The sequence below is a fragment of the Cynocephalus volans genome, chromosome 2, assembly GCF_027409185.1.
Source record: "Cynocephalus volans isolate mCynVol1 chromosome 2, mCynVol1.pri, whole genome shotgun sequence".
Classification (NCBI taxonomy): Eukaryota; Metazoa; Chordata; class Mammalia; order Dermoptera; family Cynocephalidae; genus Cynocephalus; species Cynocephalus volans.
In genome coordinates, this window is record NC_084461.1 from 229369603 (window position 1) to 229375568 (window position 5966).

The following is a 5966-nucleotide window of genomic DNA, read 5'->3' on the forward strand; positions in this document are numbered from 1 at the left end:
TAACCCCAGGATTCCATCCAAGGGATTGATTACCCAGCACACCCATCCAAGATTTGCACATGTACCTCAGAGGCGACTGACTGCTAGCAGCAGGACCACACATCGAGGCTGGGACCCCATCCAGGCCTGGAGGTTAGAGGTATGAGCCCTGAGGCCAGGCCACTGGCACTCACCCGGTCAGAGGGTCTCAGCCCCAGGGTCCACCCCTGTTTTGGCTCCTTCCAGTTCTTTCACATCAGGGCCCCCAAGCACAAGTGTGATACAGCACCCAAGGGCCACTCTAAAATGCGTAGCAGCTCAGCTAAGTCCATCATTTCTCATTTTCCAGAAAGCGAAGCAGGAAATCACCCGATGCCACAAATGGATGAAGATGTTTAAACATTGGGATAAGTATAAAAGGAGCAAAAAGGTAAAGTGGAGCGTGGAGGGTCCCCTTCGACCATCCTCTGCAGAGTGATGGTGAGTAGTGCTCATACCTCTTCCCCGGTATGAGAGGCAGGTGGCACCCTGTCCTCACAGCGAATGGCCACGGGCCTGGGTCACCAGCTTTCCTGCACAGCCCTGCAACGGTCACCCTTCTGGGAGAGAATCGCATGCCAGAGCTTGGGCCACCTGTAGGTCAGGGACAGGGATGCCTCCTGGTGGCCCCAAAGGAAGGAATCCATGGAGGTCACAGTTTACAACCCTGAGCCTTCATCCGGGCTGGACTCATGAGAGACAAGGCCCAGTTCAAGGTAGACTCCACCTCTCCCGAGGAACCATAAACACAATTCCTGGAATCTTCCAGAATACTCACACTCCGATTCCCACCCCTTCCCCTCCATGGTCGCCCTGCGGACTCTCTCTCCAGAGCATTCCTCTCTCCATACATGTCTCACCACGTGTACAAGGGGATTCCCCCACAAGTGCGGGGCCAGGCCCGGTCTCTTCTACTGGGTATGGACAAGTTCAAGATCGACAACCCTGGCAAATGCCAGGTCCGGCCCTTCTCCACTCGACCAGACACAGTGCAGGCAGGCCCAGCATTGTCAGGAGCCCGATACCCCTTCCGGGGAAAGAGGCGCCTGTAGGGCGCTCAATTGCACATGCCGGGTGTCAGGTGATTCCACGCGACTCTGCGCGGCTGCCGACGGTTATACCCACCGGCCACACACTGGGTGCCTGTTCTGTGCTGACCGTGTGCACAGTCGTCCCATTCATCCGCATAGAGACCCCATGGGAGTATTGCTAACGTGCCCGTTTGGCAGAGGGAAGGTAACTGGGGCCGGAGGGGAGGTGACTGGGCCAGGGACCCAGAGGTGCCCCTGGGATGTTATCTCCACCCTGCCCTGTGTCATGTTAGGCACATCTTCTGTCCTCTGCAGCCTCCCTCCCTAGATTCGGGTTCTTCATGAGATTCCGGACCTGATAAGGCAGAGCCTGCCATGGAACAGCCACAGAAATGGGGCCTCTGAGGCCTGTGAACATGGAGAGTGAACGTGGAGAGGCGACCAGCGACCTAGTCTGTGATGGGTGATGAGTCCCGCTGGATAGGCATCTGGTCACCTCTGACTTCATAGAGCATCACTGGTGGCCACTGTAGGGCCCACCCAATTGTGAGATCACAAGGCTGGGAGTGGGGTGGGGAGCCTTCTGTCTTGGGACAGTCTTGGACCATAAAGGAGCTACAGAGGGAGGCCAGGCAGGTGACAAGCATCTGTCCCGTGGGCCAGGGAGTGGGGAAACGGGTTCACCCTGTGTGTCCTTTCCTGTGTCTCATCCTCGAGGGGCCTGACCCACCACTCCCCCAGGGGTGTTCCCTTGGGACCATCCCCAAGGTGGGGGACATGCCTCTGACTGTTCTCCAGGACACATCCCCAGAGTTCACTTGTTTCTGTTGAGTGACTGGGAAAAAGACAGAGCCCCGTCTCATACTGACATGCTCGGAACTTTAAAGTCCACGGTCCCTCTTGCCGAAGACATGGCCAAAGTCAAATAGGTTACTCTTTTGCCCAAAGCCAACACCTTCCTGCCTGACTGGTGTTAAGATGTAAGTAGAACGCAGCAGTCGTGAGATTTCTTCTTGCCTATAAACAATTGGACGAGCGTGTTTTCCAGAGAGCTTCTGGGAGGCGCATCTCACAAAGACCCTGGGCCTGTAAATCACGTTCTTTTTCTTCGTGCCCAGAGCAGACCATCGGGGCCCCCCACACCAAGCAAGTGATGCCATTGGTCCTCCTGAGGCAGGTGTGACCCTGCAGGGCCCTTGGGGACAACACGCCCAACTTCCAGGTACCTCAGTTCTCAAGTCCCAAGGCAGGAGCCTGTCCTTGGCCAGGGGAAGAGACCCCAGACATCACTGTGGGGTGGAGACAGAGTCTGCTCACTACATACCAGAAGGTGGGTACAAAGACCATTTAAGGACGGGGCTGGTGACGGCAGAATTTGGGATCCCCGAAATCATCAGTTAGGTTACACTCTGAAGCTCTCAGGGGGATTGTTAGATTCAGACAGTATTTGTCTCGCAGACCAAATTAAAGAAGCGTGTGGACACATTGCGGGACCAAGAACAGTCGGACATTACGGAGAAGTACCAACAGGGACAGGTCATGATCCTCCCTTGAGGAACAAAAGTCCTGGCTACTGCTGTGCCTGAGGTCAGAGGGGCCTGGGATGACTGGGGACACAGGATAAAGAGAGGGAAGGAGACTAGCGGGGCTGGGCCGCGTTTGGCCAGATGGGACGACTGACTCGGGGAAGCATCGGACTGAGCGAGCCTGGGGCGGGAGTCAAGGCACTGGGGGACGACAGCCTGGATGAGGGGGGACCGGAGCCCACGGGGGCCTCGGTCATCCCCAAGCCTGCGGAGCCCACTGAAGACTCTGTTCTCTGCTTGCTTGGTGAACACCGCGGCCGGGGGTGGATGCCACAGGCTGTGACCGGGCAGGAAGGTGGAGGTGGAAAGCCACGCGCCTCATGCCATCCACAGCCACTACAGGGGGCGGCAGGAGGATGCAAGGCTGACTTCGCCGAGAGCCAGCTGAGGCTGGAGATCTGGCCAAGTGTGATCCCGGCTGCCTGCAGGGCCCTCAGTCACCATTCATCGATGAGGGCCATCTCGCAGCCCAGGGAGCCAACGCATAAGACAGGTGTTTGGACTGCTTGGGGGTTGGGGGGGCCACGTTCAGGGGATCTCAGAAGACCGAGGAAAAAGAAGGGACGCAGTGGCTGAAAAGACAGCAGGGTCTGCGGGCCAGATGGGATGAGGTGAAGTGAATGAAGGGGCAGGACCGTCGTCCAAGGCGCAAAGATGGGCAGGGGGTATTGGACATTCAGATTTGGGGAGGGGCAGGGGTTCCAGGTGGAACGGCTCCGGGGTGGGGGTGCCAGGTGGGACAGCTCTGGGGTCCACAGTCGATGCACGTGGCGTTCTCAGCCCAGACTTCCTGGACCCCATTCAGGTGATGGGGTCACTTCTGTGGAGGCTGCTGCCAGGGACCAGCCCACCGACCCTCAGGCAACACTGTTTCTTACCAGGTCTGGACTTTCTTGCCTCTCCCAGAGGGAGGGGCAGGTGGACGCTGCACCCTCAGTGCCCACGGCCCCTGAGTGGCCACTGCCTGGCCCTGCTGTTCCTTTGCTTTGGTGTCCCAGACCTTCCTGGCTGTCAGTCAGCAGAAAGGCCCTGTTCCCCCTCCCCTAGGTGGTCTCCTGGCTGTGAGGGAAGGGGGCTGGTCCTTCCTTGGGGTCCATTCAGGGAAGAGGATGGCTCCCGGCCTGGAGCAAGTCCTCAGCTCTGACTCTGTAGCCTCTTAGTGAGATGGAGTTGCCCCCTGTCACTACCCAGGAGGTGAAGGTAAGAGCCGTTCCTTCTGCCAGGGCCTGGTCAGTCATCTGTTAGGCCATCCTGGCCTGCCTGTGGCCACGGGCAGGGGTCCATGAGAAGGACACACAGTCACAATGACAAGCTGAAATTCGGAGTTGCTAACCCCAGGATTCCATCCAAGGGATTGATTACCCAGCACACCCATCCAAGATTTGCACATGTACCTCAGAGGCGACTGACTGCTAGCAGCAGGACCACACATCGAGGCTGGGACCCCATCCAGGCCTGGAGGTTAGAGGTATGAGCCCTGAGGCCAGGCCACTGGCACTCACCCGGTCAGAGGGTCTCAGCCCCAGGGTCCACCCCTGTTTTGGCTCCTTCCAGTTCTTTCACATCAGGGCCCCCAAGCACAAGTGTGATACAGCACCCAAGGGCCACTCTAAAATGCGTAGCAGCTCAGCTAAGTCCATCATTTCTCATTTTCCAGAAAGCGAAGCAGGAAATCACCCGATGCCACAAATGGATGAAGATGTTTAAACATTGGGATAAGTATAAAAGGAGCAAAAAGGTAAAGTGGAGCGTGGAGGGTCCCCTTCGACCATCCTCTGCAGAGTGATGGTGAGTAGTGCTCATACCTCTTCCCCGGTATGAGAGGCAGGTGGCACCCTGTCCTCACAGCGAATGGCCACGGGCCTGGGTCACCAGCTTTCCTGCACAGCCCTGCAACGGTCACCCTTCTGGGAGAGAATCGCATGCCAGAGCTTGGGCCACCTGTAGGTCAGGGACAGGGATGCCTCCTGGTGGCCCCAAAGGAAGGAATCCATGGAGGTCACAGTTTACAACCCTGAGCCTTCATCCGGGCTGGACTCATGAGAGACAAGGCCCAGTTCAAGGTAGACTCCACCTCTCCCGAGGAACCATAAACACAATTCCTGGAATCTTCCAGAATACTCACACTCCGATTCCCACCCCTTCCCCTCCATGGTCGCCCTGCGGACTCTCTCTCCAGAGCATTCCTCTCTCCATACATGTCTCACCACATCTACAAGGGGATTCCCCGACAAGTGCGGGGCCAGGCCCGGTCTCTTCTACTGGGTATGGACAAGTTCAAGATCGACAACCCTGGCAAATGCCAGGTCCGGCCCTTCTCCACTCGACCAGACACAGTGCAGGCAGGCCCAGCATTGTCAGGAGCCCGATACCCCTTCCGGGGAAAGAGGCGCCTGTAGGGCGCTCAATTGCACATGCCGGGTGTCAGGTGATTCCACGCGACTCTGCGCGGCTGCCGACGGTTATACCCACCGGCCACACACTGGGTGCCTGTTCTGTGCTGACCGTGTGCACAGTCGTCCCATTCATCCGCATAGAGACCCCATGGGAGTATTGCTAACGTGCCCGTTTGGCAGAGGGAAGGTAACTGGGGCCGGAGGGGAGGTGACTGGGCCAGGGACCCAGAGGTGCCCCTGGGATGTTATCTCCACCCTGCCCTGTGTCATGTTAGGCACATCTTCTGTCCTCTGCAGCCTCCCTCCCTAGATTCGGGTTCTTCATGAGATTCCGGACCTGATAAGGCAGAGCCTGCCATGGAACAGCCACAGAAATGGGGCCTCTGAGGCCTGTGAACATGGAGAGTGAACGTGGAGAGGCGACCAGCGACCTAGTCTGTGATGGGTGATGAGTCCCGCTGGATAGGCATCTGGTCACCTCTGACTTCATAGAGCATCACTGGTGGCCACTGTAGGGCCCACCCAATTGTGAGATCACAAGGCTGGGAGTGGGGTGGGGAGCCTTCTGTCTTGGGACAGTCTTGGACCATAAAGGAGCTACAGAGGGAGGCCAGGCAGGTGACAAGCATCTGTCCCGTGGGCCAGGGAGTGGGGAAACGGGTTCACCCTGTGTGTCCTTTCCTGTGTCTCATCCTCGAGGGGCCTGACCCACCACTCCCCCAGGGGTGTTCCCTTGGGACCATCCCCAAGGTGGGGGACATGCCTCTGACTGTTCTCCAGGACACATCCCCAGAGTTCACTTGTTTCTGTTGAGTGACTGGGAAAAAGACAGAGCCCCGTCTCATACTGACATGCTCGGAACTTTAAAGTCCACGGTCCCTCTTGCCGAAGACATGGCCAAAGTCAAATAGGTTACTCTTTTGCCCAAAGCCAAC